Genomic DNA, 15814 nt, shown 5'->3' with positions numbered 1-15814 from the left:
AAACCACAAACCAGCCCTGATTATCTGCTATGGCTCCTGCTGTGAGAGAGAGAGAGAGCTGCGCAAAGGAGCCCTCATTCCCTGCTACAAACAGCCCTGATTACCTCCTATGGCTCCTGTTGTGATGGGGGGGGTGGGGGGGAGAGAAAGATTTGTGCCTGCCGAAGTCCCCTGTAACCTACACCCATTGCATTCCTGGTTACAATAGGCTTTCTTGCTAATAATAATAATAATAATAATAATAATAATAATAATAATAATAATAATAATAATAATAATAATACATATGCAGAAAATTCACCCACAGTGTGCCCACCCACAGTGACCCCAATTCCATGCCCAGATGATGGTTCCCCTCCAGTCTGTCCTGGAGGAAATTCAGCTCCTGACCCCAAAGGGGTGACTGGAACTTCCCTGGGCATGCAAGAAGGAGCCATGACAGTGAGGCACTGACACCATCCCTTCTGCCCACCCACTCACAATCTGCCTAAATTCACACAATCAGCATTTCTGTCAGATGGCGATCTAGCCTCTGCTTAAAAACTTCCCCAAAAGGAAAACTGATTGATATTAGCATGAATGAGGATTGCAGATTGCTGACCGGGCTCGAGCGCTTGGGGTAGGAGAGAGAAAGTTTGCTTTTCTGAATGCTCAGAAACGTGCTAAAATATCACCAATGTTTCAAACCACATGCATTCTCATGATGCTTTTGCTGTGGCTGTCCCTGCCCCTTTTCAGTTATTTCTATTGGCCCAGCCCACCTGGTAGATTTTTTAATAAAGGTTCTTTTCTTGTTCAGCTGATCTTTTCTCCCGCTTTGTTTACAATGCAGGAAGATGTTTCCCATCTTGCTCATAGACGTATGAACTCACGAAGCTGCCATCTACCGAACAGCCTTTGCTGCAAATATTGTCTATTCAGACGGGCTGTGACTGCCCAGGATCTCAGGCAGAGGTCTCTCACATCACCTCCCATTGAGACATTGAGAATTGCCAGGGATCGAACCTGGGACCCTCTGCAGGCCAAGCAGATGCTCCAAAGCCCTCTCCCCCAAAGGATTGTGAGATACAAACACAAAACACCCCTTGGAGAAACTTGCTCCATATTTCAAATGAACTCATGAAGCAGTCTTCTACTTTCCGAGGTCTTGAGATCGATTTTTCGAAAAGACAGCATTTTGTAAACCTCTCCTGGACTGGCGTGAAATCAGCTATAGGTGGCTCTGTGTGTATCAAAGGAGTAAGGAATCTCTTTACATCTATAATATAGATCCAGGATATTTATGGGCAGCTCATAGAATCATAGAGTTGGAAGGGGCATCCAGAGGCATCTAGTCCAACCCACTGCAGAATGCGGGAAACTCACGACTATCTGCCCACCCACAGTGACCCCGATTCCATGCCCAGATGATGCCCCCTACCCAAAAAAACCCCTCATTGTTGTCCAGGCCTATGCTTAATCTCCCTGGCTGCAAAAATGCTTTTTTGTTGTTGTTGGTTGGTTTTGTATATGGATATTCTTTTTATGTATGTGTGGGGTGATAACTGAACTCTGAAGAAGATGGAATAGGATTGAAATGCCTCATGTCATTTTGGTATCTGGGGCACTTTCTTTGTCACTAAAAATGTTCTTTCCACATTTCATACTGCCATTTTAATTTATCATTTTTAATTGACCTTGTTTTTATAATAGCAATTTTTAGATTTCTCAGTCTTTTGGGTTCCTTGTCCCCACCCCTAAATTTCCCAGAACTTCTGAAGTTGGAGCAGGCGAACCCAGCACAAAGCCCTCCTGGGCACTCCAGGACTGAGTGATAATCCGAACACAGATCTCCCTGCTTATAGGGCAACACTCGAACCCAGGGGGTTGTGAAAACCAGGGGTTTCTTGACAGCCCTGGAAGAGTTTCCCGAATGGGTGAGAGTTAATTAATTTTTAATATATTTTTAAAATGTATTAAAAATTTATCAACTGATATGACCCAATATGGCGATTTTGAATCGCCTTCCCCTCCCCAACTGGCCAATGATGGGCTTGGAAGGGGTGAGAAGGGGAGGGGCCCCAATTGGCCAATGATGGGCTTGGAAGGGGTAGGGAGGGGAGGGGCCCCAATTGGCCAATGATGGGCTTGGAAGGGGTGAGAAGGGGAGGGGCCCCAACTGGCCAATGATGGGCTTGGAAGGGGTGAGAAGGGAAGGGGCCCCAATTGACCAATGATGGGCTTGGAAGGGGTGGGAAGGGGAGGGGCCCCAACTGGCCAATGATGGGCTTGGAAGGGGTGGGAAGGGGAGGGGCCCCAGATGGGCATGTCCATAGCTCTGCTTCCCAACCATATTCTGCACCATCACACCACTTCTGGGGGTTTCTTGAAGCCTGAAGACTGTTTCAGGGGGTTCTAGACGGCAAAAAAAAATTGAGAAAGGCTTCTCTAACCACTGCCCCATCTTCCCTCCAACCAACTAGCTCCCTTTTTAAAATAAAGAAGCCACAAGCAACACGGCTGTAGGGGGAGAAGCCACAACTGCTTCAGCGGGGAGAAAACCGAGAAACCATCCCATCCCTCATCTTAGCATCATGAGGCACGGGAAAAGCAATTACCTGAAATGAGTGTGTATATGTTCAGGGCCACTTGGTTCATTGCGGAGTAAAATGGGCCGTATCCTGACCACCGAGCGTGCAGCCCGTACATCAAACGGTATTGTTTGTCATCCGCCGTTGCCCTCCCTGATGAGCCCCTGATGAGCCCCTGTGTTGGGAGGGAAAGGTCACACGCAGGTGTGGCAGGAAGCAAAGCTGGGCCGGCACTTTGAGACTGCCCGTTTGCCCCTTCCCCTTCTGCAGAACCATGTCTTTCAAGAACGGTCTCCGGAGTAGGGGGAGGAGGGAATGCTGTGGTCGGGAAAAGCCCTGGGGACAATGCAAAAAAGCTATGCAGAACAAGAAGATTCCAACAGAAGGATTTGATTCATGAAAGAGCTGGAAAAAAGATCATTGGAATCAACTGCAAATTCAAAATAGGCTTTGCTCAAGAATATGGGATGCGCTGCTTCTGATATCCTGCATGGCGTCATGGTGAGGAGCAGTGGACTCTAATCTGGAGAACCAGGTTTAATTGTCCACTCCTCCACATGAAGCCTGCCGGGTGACCTTGGGCCAGTCACAGATCTCTCAGGGCTTTCTCAGCCTCACCTGCCTCCCAGGGTGTGCGTTGTGGGGAGAGGAAGGGAAGGCGAGAATGAGCTGCTTTGAGAATTATGAAGCCTGCTCGATGACCTTGAACCAGCCGTAGTCCTCTCAGAGCTCCCTGGGACGCACCTGCCTCAAAAGGGGACTGTTATGGGAAGAGGAAGGGAAAGAGATGGTAAACCGCTTTGAGACTAGGGTAGAGAATGGCAGGCTATAAAAACCAGCTCTTCTCTTCTTCTTCCTCCTCCTCCTCCTCCTCCTCCTCCTCCTCCTCCTCCTCCTCTTTGAAGGTGACAAAGAAGACTTTATATATAGACCGGCAGTTAAGGTCAAGAAGGGAAAGGGGGGGAAATGCTTGCCTTCTGCAATCCTAGAAACCACTGCTGTTGTTTAGGGGTGGGATCCTGGTTCTGAGGTGGAACGTCCACTGTCTTTGCAAAACAACCCCGTTCAATCCTTAGCACCTTCAGTTTGAAGGATCAAAGAGTAGGTGGTCTCTAAGACCTCACTCTGAGAATCTGTCCGTCCTTAACCAGGAAACGCAACACAGACCTTGATGGACCACAGGTATGGCTCAGTAGAAGACATCCTCGTGAGAGTTTCATGTTAAGGATGCCCGAAGGGATGGAGCAGATCCAATGGGATGAAATTAATGCAAAAGAAATTCCATCTAAACATCTGGAAGAAGAGCCTGTCAGAGAGGTTTCTGAGTGGAACAGGCTTCCTTGGAAGGTGGTGGGTTCTCCATCTTTGGAGATTTTTAAACAGAGGCTGGAGAGCCATCTGACAGAGAGGCTGATTCTGTGAAGGTTCACGGGGGTGGCAGGTTACAGTAGATGAGCGATAGGGTTGTGAGTGTCCTGCATGGTATAGGGCGTTGGACTAGATGACTCAGGAGGTCCCTTCCAACTCTATGATTTGATAGGGTTGCCAGTCTAACAGTGAAAGGTTGAAAGAACTGGATATGTTGATGCATTAAGTCTAGAAAGACTACACTGCAAATTACAGTTGTTGTCGGGGTTCAGGTTACTGCTTCAGAGATGGGAAACGTTCTGTTATCACCATTTCCAGGTATTCTGAATCCATGGAGGAAACTTGTAAATATGAATCCAGAACGCCGGCAAAACCAGCATGAACTGACAGCAGGGAACATAAAACTGTAGACTGATTCTTCCTTTCCCCCCCACTTTACTAAAAAAAAAAAATCCCCAATATGAAGCACGCAATGTGCACACATGCCGTGAAGGAGATGAAAAACTAAATCAGGTATCAAAATGAGGCAGAGTCGGGTCATTAGCAAAGTCCATCACCAAAGAAAACCCAGGAAAATATTAGCTAGAGAAAAGTGGAGTGGAAAAACCAACTCTTCTTCATATCCTGAGCAGTAGAAGAAGAACACCAATCTAGTAGCACCTTGAATAAAATTCCTGAGCTCCTCCCCTGCCATTTCATGAGCTCCTCCCCTGCCAAAAATGATGGTTAGTTTTAAACGTGATGCTGTTGCTCTGTTCTACTGTTGTAGACAAACACAGCTATTTATCTTGAGCTGTATCTTGAAGACTGCCAGTGAGGGGGAGCTCACCATCTCCTAAGGCAGTCAATCTTTCAAACCTTTCAAATACTTAAAGAGGGCTATCATGTCCCCTCTCGACCTCCTCTTCTCCAGGCTGAACATTCCCAAGTCCCTCAACCTATCTTCATAGGGCTTGGTCCCTTGGCCCCAGATCATCATCACTGAACTCTCTTAATTTTGTCCACATCCTTTGGAAATGAGGCCTCCAGAACTGCACCGAGGACTCCAGGTGGGGTCTGAATCATGCAGTATAAAGTTGGGACTATGACATCTAGTGATTTTGATGTGATGTCCCTGTCTATGCAGCCGAGGACTGCACACACTGTCTGTTCTTATTTAGCTTACAACCTGCAGGTGCCCCAAGATCATGTTCACACACATTTCTACTCAAAAATGTACCTCCCATCCAGTATGCATGCTTCTCACCTTTGTGATCCAGATCTGGGCAGTACTTCCTCCAAGGAACACTTGGGGTCATGGCATGGAGGCATAACATCCCTTGCCTGGCTGCCAGACAAGCCCCAGATCTCCAGTTTGGTGCAGTGGTTAGGAGTGCGGACTTCTAATCTGGCATGCCGGGTTCGATTCTGCGCTCGCCCACATGCAACCAGCTGGGTGACCTTGGGCTCGCCACAGCACTGCTAAAACTGTTCTGACCGAGCAGTAATATCAGGGCTCTCTCAGCCTCACCCACCCCACAGGGTGTCTGTTGTGGGGAGAGGAAAGGGAAGGCGACTGTAAGTAGCTTTGAGCCTCCTTTGGGTAGGGAAAAGCGGCATATAGGAACCAACTCTTCTTCTTCTTCTTCTTCTTCTTCTTCTTCTTCTTCTTCTTCTTCTTCTTCTTCTTCTTCCTCTTCTTCTTCTTCTTCTTCTTCTTCTTCTTCTTCTTCTTCTTCTTCTTCTTCTTCTTCTTCTTCTTCCTGGCTACAGGGCCCACACCATACATACATACAATCCATCAATCCATCAATCTTGAGAAAACAGTTTGCCCTTATAGTAGATACAATATGGTTCTTGGATCTCCCCCCCCCCCCTTAATATTTCCTTTGCCATCAGTCAGACACGATGTTGGCTTTAGCATGCAGCTCCTCCGTTGACTTCACGTTGGAAACAAGCAGGGCCATCTGCTCCGAAGGAAATCAATACAGGATGGATTTACTAGGCATAAATGGATCCAGAACGACTTTGTTGAGTGAAGAACAAAACATTTCCCAATGTTCCCATGTCGAAATGCCACCAGCTTTTGACACATCCACCGTAAGCTCCCTATCTCGACAAACAGTTTCTTGGGGAGCGCAAGAGAAATGAACGGAACATTCTGCTCAGAGGGAGCATCTGTGCAACAACATCCAAAAAAGCCTGTTTCCTAATAACATTTTTTTTTTGGGGGGGGGGGTGGCTCTTCTGGTTGGAACTGTGAAATGAAAGCTGAACCCTGGAAACACATCCCACCCAGCTGACGGGCAGCTGATTCGGGATGGAGAAAAGGAATTCTTTTTTGGCATAGTGGTTCAGAGTGGCGAGGCAGGTTTGATTCCCCGCTCCTCCTCCACATGCATCCAGCTGGGTGACCTTGGGCTCACCATGGCACTGATAAAGCTGTTCTGACTGAGCAAGAATATCAGGGCTCTCTCAGGCTCACCTACATCACAAGGTGTCTGTTGTGGGGAGAGGAAAGGGAAGGCAATTGGAAGCCCCTTTGAGACTCCTTCTGGTAGAAAAAAATGGCATATAAGAACCAACTCTTCTTCTTCTGATTGGAAGTGCAAACTTCTAATCTGACACACCAGGTTTGATTCCGCATTCCCCCTCATGCAGCCAGCTGGGTGACCTTGGGCTCGCCACGGCACTGATAAAGCTGTTCTGACCGAGCAGTGATATCAGGGCTCTCTCAGCCTCACCCACCTCACAGGGTGTCTGTTGTGGGGAGAGGAAAGGGAAGGCGACTGTAAGTCACTTTGAGACTCCTTTGGATAGAGAAAAATGGGGTATAAATACCAACTCAGCTTCATTACACAGAGAGCAATTACAATGTGGAATTTGCTGCCAGAGGAAACTGTGATGGCCACAAGCCAAAGGAACTTTGAAGACCAAGATTCTGCCAGCACATGCTGGCAGGGGCTCATGAAATTGTAGCCCATGGACATCTGGAAAACCACAATTTGGGTACCCCTGCCTTACTCTCTTTCATGCACACCAGATAACACCCTTTCGATCCACTTCCAATGCACTTTGCAACCATGTAAAAAAAGCAAAATCCACATGCAAATGGCTGCTGAAGTGGATGGCAGATGCATTATCTAGCCTGTGTGAAAGAAGAATTGTTTTTGTACCTTGCTTTTCTCTACCAAAAGGAGTCTCAATGTAACTGGGAATTGCCTTCCCTTCCTCTCCCCACAACAAACACCCTGTGATGGAGGTGGGGTTGAGAGAACCCTGCAGGAATCTGCACTGTGATAACAGCTCTATCAGGACTGTGACTAGTCCAGGGTCACCCAGCTCAATGCGTGCAGAGGAGCAGGGAATCAAACCCTCAACTTCCCCAGAGAATCTAGGAACCCTGTGTGAAAGAAGAAGAATTGGTTTTTTGTACCCTGCTTTTCTCTACCAAAAGGAGTCTCAATGTAGCTGAGAATTGCCTTCCCTTCCTCCCCCCACAACAGGCACCATGTGAGGGAGTTGGGGTTGAGAGAGCCCTGCAGGAATCTGCACTGTGAGAACAGCTCTATCAGGACTGTGACTAGTCCAGGGTCACCCAGCTCAATGCGTGCAGAGGAGCAGGGAATCAAACCCTCACCTTCTCCAGAGAATCTAGGAACCCTGTGTGAAAGAAGAAGAATTGGTTTTTGTACCCTGCTTTTCTCTACCAAAAGGAGTCTCAATGTAGCTGAGAATTGCCTTCCCTTCCTCCCCCCACAACAGGCACCATGTGATGGAGTTGGGGTTGAGAGAGCCCTGCAGGAATCTGCACTGTGAGAACAGCTCTATCAGGACTGTGACTAGTCCAGGGTCACCCAGCTCAATGGATGCAGAGGAGCAGGGAATCAAACCCTCACCTTTTCCAGAGAGTCTAGGAACCCTATAACAAGCCTAAGTCCCCCAAATCCCCCTTCAGTTTCCAGGGGAGATCTGGCATTGCTACATACAGAGGAACTGATCTCTCCAGTCTGGGGACCAGCTGCAATTCAAGGAAAACTCCAGGCTCTGTCTGGAAGCTGGAAACCCGAGTTCAGTTACCTTAAAAAAAAAAAACCAGAATAAATCTTTAGTGTGAAATGAGGGAGGGGGGGAGAATATCCCCATATTCTCACAAGCTCATTGCCGCCCTATTGATTTGTGCACTGGGACTTTTTACGTATTGATTTCACACAACGTAACCTACACTCCGGCAGCTTTGCACGTGTGTATATATATATTTAGCAAAATAAATCAGACTCCAGAGCCAAGGTGGAGCAGAAAGAGGGCAGCCGGAACCGTTCCCATCTGTCTCTTGTTTTACCCACCTCTTTTGTCACCACCGAAAGCCCAAAGTTTCCTTTCAAAACATCCCAACGATCTAAATTGCCTTTTCTTCACTGGGAAAGAAAGACCCCCAGGGAAGGGGAGGGGGAGATTATCCAGACATCCTCCTGCAGTATTCAGTTCTAGTGCTGCAATTTCCATAGTAATCACACTTTAGCTTATCCCTGATGTGTTAATATTATAGCATCAAGAAGCCCACTTATTCTCAAACTTAACTCAAGCAGTTTTCCGATGACTGCCCTCCCTCCCCCTCCCCTCCCTCCCCCTCCCCTCCCTTTCCCTTTCAGGATTTCCACCCCCCCATCTGCAAAGTAAACGGGCTCCAGCTAATATTAAAATGTAAAACAGGAAGCGACTTTAGGAGGAGAAAAAAAAAACTGGCTCTATCAATTCAGCGTCCTTCCCATTCGAAACGGATGTTTATGCGTATGTGTCTCTTTCTCCTCTTTAATACACTCTTCTTTCCTCTAAGAGCTATTGCTTTCCCCCTGCACATAAAAAGGTGTGTGTTTTCGTCTATTATTACTGTGACAAATAGAGGCACAGCTCAAATTCTGCGTTTTCATGGATTTCCCGTCACCCTCCAAAATCAAAGGATAACTCCAACGTTAGTTAAGGTAGACTCTCCTAAACTCTCCTCAGCCAAATTTCTCCTCAAACTTTGGTGGGCCAGATTACCTGGTTTTCAAAAGGGATATTGTGTTAAGAATCTTCGTATCTAGAGGAGAACAGTGGAGATGATCTGGGTCCTGGGGGCCAAACCCTATAAGGAAAGGCTGAGTGATTTGGAAATGTTCAACCCGGAGAAGAGGAGATCGAGATGGGACATGATTGCCATTTTTAAGTGTTTGGAAGGTTGCCACTTGGAGGAGGGCAGGGAGCAGTTCCTGTTGGCAGCAGAGAACAGAACACACAGTAATGGGTTTAAAGCACATGTAGAATGGTGCTGGTTAGATATCAGGAAAATGTTTTCACCAATTAGTTCAGCAGTAGGATGGGCTGCCTCAGGAGGTGGGCAGCTCCCCTTCCCTAGGGGTCTTCAAGCAGCCGCTGGACAGATCCTTATCCTGGATGTTTGAGGCTGATCCTACATTGAGCAGGGGGTGGGACTAGATGGCCTGTATGGCCCCTTCCCACTCTAGGATTTTATGAGTCTAGTTCAGCAGTGGGATGGGCTGCCAAAGGAGGTGGGAAGCTCCCCCTCACTGGCCGTCTTCAAGCAGCGGCTGGACAGATCCTTCTCATGGATGTTTTAGACTGATTTTGCATTGAGCGGTGGGTTGGACTAGATAGCCTGCATGGCCTCTTCCCACTCTAGGATTCTATAATTCTACCTTACCTTCCCCCCAAGGATTTTAGGAATTCCTTTATTTCGATCTCTGCAAGGAAAACAGGTAGGAAAACAGGTCATCCAGTGAGTTTCATGGCTTAGGTGGGGTTTGAATCCTGGGCCTCTTTCACATTACCATTCTAAACCAAATGTTATCCATTGTTGGCCCAGTTCTAAATCAAGTGACATATGATTAGAGTTACACACAGTGAATTTCCTTCCATTAATGAGCTCTATGGTCATTTCAAATAGTGCCACTCACCCCAAAAAAACCCTTCTTCACATTATGATCTCCCTCAAACTTTTTTTGAATGTTCTAAGTTGAGCGCTATACTGCTAGACCAATATAATGGCATGGTGGTACCAATGAAGTCTATACTGGTTTAGTGTTATAGCGCATAACTGCTTCACTTAGAATGTTGAAGAAAGATGTTCACAGAAGATCACATCACATTTAAACAGCACACCACATTCTTTCAGAGGTATGAAAAGGTAAATAAAATCCATTAGCAGCCAGTTATGGAAACAAATCTCTCTGAAATGACAAAAAATCCATTAGCAGCCAGCTGTCGTGACCTCAGGGGTACAGCCCCAAAATTTCCCGTAAGACAAACATGCAGGGATCCCAGGCATTAGTATAACACTGAAGTTAGTCTTTCTTGAGGATGCAGCCAGCATTTAAAGGAAGCTCATAGGCAGGTAGTCATCATCAGACAAGATACAAAAGAAGACCAGACTAGTTATACCTTCTGACCCAACACACCCCAGTAACCAGATTTTAGGCACCAAATTCCTTTCCCACATTGTTTTTGTTTGATCTGTTACAGTGTGAAAATACGGGATGGTTTGTCTGGTGAACCCCCAGGTGTTGGGGAACTAGCAGGACTGATAGGCATTCCACCATGGTATATGATAAGGGTTTTTCACTACTGAGAGCTTCTGAAATGTAAAGAGCTGGGAAGAGCTGGATGTGGTAGGAAGGGAGGGGCCTCTCCCAGGAGTACAACTCCGAAACGGGAGAAAACAACTAAGTTGACATGAGCAAGGAAAGGCACATGACACCAGACACTAAAAGGAACTACAGAGGTGATTGGAAAGGGACCCTGGAGACTCCAGGTCTCGTCTCATCTTACAGAATTATACACCATTACAAACTCTGCCCTCCTGACCCCCAAGAAATTTCCAACCCAGAGGTAGCATCCCTAATGCTCAGTCCACAGTACACATTTCTAAGGGCAAGAGAAGTATCTCATTTACAGACTAATATTTTTCTGCAGGATGGGGATTCCATCAAGCATGGAGGATTCCAGACCGGGTCTGCTGTAGGGTTGCCAGCCAATAGGGAGTAGTTAGAGATCTCCCACTATTACAATTGATATCCAGGTGGCAGAGATCAGTTCCCCTGGAGAAAATGGTTGCTCTGGAAGGCAGACTTTTTGGCATTAGACCCCAAAGTCCTTCCCATCCTCAAACATCACCACCACTACCACCACCACCACCACCACCACCACCACCACCACCATCATCATTATCATCATCATCTCAAACCACCTCTATGCACAGGCTCTAACCCCCAAATCTCCAGGTATTTCCCTAACTGGAGCTGGCAACCCTAGTCTTCATATAGACCATTTTTCTGCCTTTGTGATTAGCACATGGCCCTAGAATGCGTTGGTAGTATGGGAAGCCCCGAGCTGTTTCAAAGATTAAAACAGTTTCAAGGAGAAGAGAAACAAACTTTGTGTAGAAAGAGGAGAGAGAGATCTCATTGTTCTGTCATCTTCATTTTGTGTGTTCTGGAAGCAAGCAGAGAGGAAGTGTGTTCAAAGGAACAGGAAGTCTCCAAATAAGTCTGCAAGGACATAAAAGGAAACCACTGGAACAAATATCAGGAAGTTCCTCTTCTAACTATGCTAATTACACCTCTGCTGTAGGATATTCTTCATATACTTTTGTCTCATGCACTCTACAGCTGGGATAGTCAACCTGTAGTCCTCCAGATGTTCATGGGCTACAATTCCCACGAGCCCATGCCAGCAAACGCTGGCAGGGGCTCATGGGAATTGTAGCCCATGAACATCTGGAGGACCACAGGTTGACTACCCCTGCTCTACAGATCTTGCAGATTCCAACAAACTGAATCATCCCTTCAGGCTCTTGGTTTGTCTCACGACAACCAGGGTGACATTCAGATGCATTCCGACCAAACAGACTGTCTCTTTCTCCCGAATTACCTCCAAGTTCAAATGAGACTTGGATCTTAAAAAATAATAATACTAATAAACAGCGTCTCTATTCTCAAAGCCCTTTTCCTGTTGAAATAACCTTCTCACCCTCCGTCCCCCTTCTTTCAGCCAGAAGGAACGGAACGGATCTGGGGGGAAGGAAGGATATTACATTTGCTCCGGCCACTGGCTGAAATTATCCTGTTCACTGAGGCACAGGTGGAGCTTTCCCCTAACTCGATTTGGTCATTAAAAATCCTCTCCCTGCTTCAATACTTTCTCCCTGCGGCCTGGATCAGCGCACTCTTCTCCGGTGATTAGAATGCAGCCGATTGGCCTTCTGAACTTATTACAACCCCTTTTCTAATGATCTCATAATGACTGCCAACCTAACGCCCAGCAACCTGACAGATAACGATGTCAATTATGCAAAACAGAAATGACGGCTTCAAACCTAATAGACTCCGGCTCCGCAACCGGGGTAGGAGATCAGGGGAAGGGGGGGGGGTGTGGATCTGGAGGGAAGAGAACAGTGTTTATTTATAGTTTCACTTATTAACTCCGTCATCTGTTAGAACATTGGCGGAGAGTAATAAGGAGAAGGGGAGTAAAGCGCACAAACAAAAGCAGAGCGAGTAACGGGGCTGATAATGAAGTTTCTATTGATGTTGCGGAGGCCTAAATTGGCGGCGAACAAAGGCGCGTTTTTCCCTCGATAAGACTTGCCATAGAGCCGGTCCTCTGAGAGAGGCACGGTTCCCTGCGGAAAGGCTTTCAAGACTTTCAAAGACCGCATGCTGTGACCAGGTGCCCGCGTTTGCTAGAATAAAATGATACAGATGATGGTGGGAGAAGCATTGCAGAGCATCCAGTCCAAGCTGTACGTCAAGAAGGGAAGAAGAGTTGGGTTTTATACCCCCAGAGACCAAGTAAGTGGGTTCTAGATCAAACTGAGCCTGAATTCTCCCTAGAAGCTAGAAATGAATAAAAGCAAGCAATTGTACTTTGGCCACATCATGAGGGGACAAGTCTCAAAAGAAAATACAAGTTTGCTTGGAAAAGTTGAAAGGAGGAGGAGAACGTGGACTGACTCAATATAAGATGGATGGACTCATTGAGTTTGAATAGCATAATCTAGGCCAACCACCTACTCAATGCAGAATCAGCCTAAAGTAGCCACAATAAGTATCTGTCCAGCAGCTGCTTGAAGACAGCCAATGAGGGGGAGCTCATCACCTCCTTAGCTAGCCAATTCCATCACTGAACTACTCTGACTGTGAATTCCCCCCTCCCCAATATCTAGCCAGTACTGTTCTACACATAGTTGAACCCATTACTATGGGTTCTATCCTCTGCTGCCAGCAGGAAGCACTCCCCGCCCCCCTCCAAGTGACATCCTTTCGGATACTTCAAGAGAGCAATCATGTCCCTGCTCAATCTCCTCTTCTCCATGTTGCATTTTCCCAAGTCCCTTCACCTTTCCTCATAGAGCTTGGTGCCCAGGTCTCGGATCACCCTCCTTGTTCTCCTCTGCACCCTCTGTTTTGTCCATGTCCTTTCTGGAGGAGACCTCCATCAAGGAAGCCATGCTGTTCATTTTGCAGGACTTGAGCAAGGATGTTAAAGATTGGATGCTTTGAAGGTCGCTTCAAAAGTCATTTCAGCTTGACGAAACGTAATACTATTTTAATCAGGAATAGAGGTCCAAAGCTTGATCCAACTTCTGCTTGGGGATCACCAGAGTGGCAGACTGTCCCCCCCCATGCCTCCAGGTGATTGGTTAATAATTAAAGACTTCCCACCATTAGGAAGGTTATTGTAATGCTGTAAAGCTCAGCTATTGTAATGCCGCTTTTACACAACATGGTGAAAGAAAGATTTGCATCATCTCCAGAAATAGCAAATCTCTCGTTTTCCAAAGTGCAGAATAAATTTAGAGTCCATACGACTTGAAATAGACAGTGCGATCTGTTAGGCAATGGCCCAGTGAGGAGCAACGCTGTTTGTTCTCTCATTTGTTCAATTTGAATTTAATTTACATTGATATTTATATTTGTGAAGTGTTTATTTGCATGCTTCAGAGTGTATTGAACACACACATGTTTTTTTTGTTCCGTAGGAAATCTTACTTACTAAAGGAGAAAATGAGAGGGGGAAAAAAAAAATCAATTTCCATCCCAAGGCAACGCAGATTCCGTGCCAAGAAAAAGAGGATTGTGAAATCCGAACAAAGTCTGGCCGTGAAGCACACTGACAGCGTTTCTCTTCTTTTGCTTAATTCATTCTGCTTTCAAAATGTTTTTCAGAATCACACAGAGCAGGGAGACACCCCAAAGGGCTGTGCAGGCCAGTCCCCCAACTTCTTGCGGACTTAAACAATCACATGCTCCTGACAAGTGCTCACCCAATCTCCTAAAAATTTCCAGTGAAGAAGACAGCATATTCCGTCTATGAACAGCTGTCACCATCAGAAAATGCTTTCTCATATTGAAGTGGAACCGTCTATCCCGTCATTTGAATCCATTATTTCTAGCTCTTGTCTCTAATCATAGAATCATAGAATGGGAAAGGGCCATACAGGCCATCTCGTCTAACCCCCTGCTCAATATGGGATCAGCCTCAAGCATCGAGGATCATCCTGAAGCTGCAGTAAACAAGCTGGCCCCCTTTTCAACATGTCTACCTTTTACGTACTTAAACACAGCTTATCCTCTCTCCTCTTGCCCTCTTCTCCAGGCTATGCATACCCAATTCTCTCTACCAGTAGTGGTTAGGAGTGCAGACTTCTAATCTGGCGATCTGGGTTTGATTCCCTGTTTCTCCCCCATATGCAGCCAGCTGGGTGACCTTGGGCTCGCTGCAGCACTGATAGAGCTGTTCTGACCGAGGAGGAATATCAGAGCTCTCTCAGCCTCACCTCCCTTGTAGGATGTCTGTTGTGGGGAGAGGAAAGGGAAGGTGGATGTAAGCCGCTTTGTGACTCCTTCAGGTAGAGAAAAGCAGCATAGAAGAACCAACTCTTCTTCTTCGGTAATGTCAGGGCTCTCTCAGCCTCACCTACCTCACCGGGTGTCTGTTGTGGGGAGAGGAAAGGGAAGGTGGATGTAAGCCGCTTTGAGAACCAACCTTCTTCTTCTGCCTCTCCTCGTAAGGCATGGATTCCAACCCCCCAGCCATCCTACATGTTCTATGAACATGTTTCAACTTGCCAATATCCTTCTTGAACTGCAGCACCCAGAACTGGACACAATATTCCAAAGGATGTCTAACCAATGCAGAATAGAGCAGCATTATAACTTCCTTTGCTCTAGATTCCAGGCTCCTAGCAATTATCTCATTAGCCTTCTTAGCTGCCAGATTGCACCGTTTCAAGTGCTCTTCTGTTTCTACTAATCATGGGACTGGGTGCAATTAAACTGTGTTGGTCTTATAAGAGCCGCTGGACTCAAACTTTGTTCTACGCTGTATGAGTATGAAAGTAGGACAATAAAGAAAGTCAGCAGAAAGCTATGCACCCCTATGCACAAATCTGTTGCTGGAGAAGGAGGAGAAGGAGAAGGAGAAATTATTATGGGAGATGAATGGTAGCAGCATTCTCTTAAACTTCCATGATCTCTTCATGGAGCCATGTTTCACTAATTCAAATGGAGCTCAACATGATTTATTTGATTCAAGGATCCCTTTGAAATTCAACTAAATTCAGGGAAGTGAGGCTCTTCCGTTGCTAATCAAGGTGTTTTCTTGGTTCCATGGAGCTTTAGCCCACTAGCTGCCTTCATGGACAACAGCCATACCACAAAAAGACCAATTAAATCTCACTTTAGTATATTTAACCCTTAGGGCTGCTAGTTCTGGGTTGGGAAATTTCTGAAGGTTTTATTTATTTGTGTTCGTTTGTTTAATTTCTAGGCCGCCCCTCCCTGTGGGCAGGCTCAGAGTGGTTAACGGCATAAAACACCTCCATACAAAATTAAAAT

Source organism: Paroedura picta, chromosome 9 (assembly GCF_049243985.1).
Source record: "Paroedura picta isolate Pp20150507F chromosome 9, Ppicta_v3.0, whole genome shotgun sequence".
In the NCBI taxonomy this organism is placed as follows: domain Eukaryota; kingdom Metazoa; phylum Chordata; class Lepidosauria; order Squamata; family Gekkonidae; genus Paroedura; species Paroedura picta.
The sequence above is the reverse complement of the archived record's forward strand: the minus strand, read 5'-3'. Positions refer to the sequence as shown.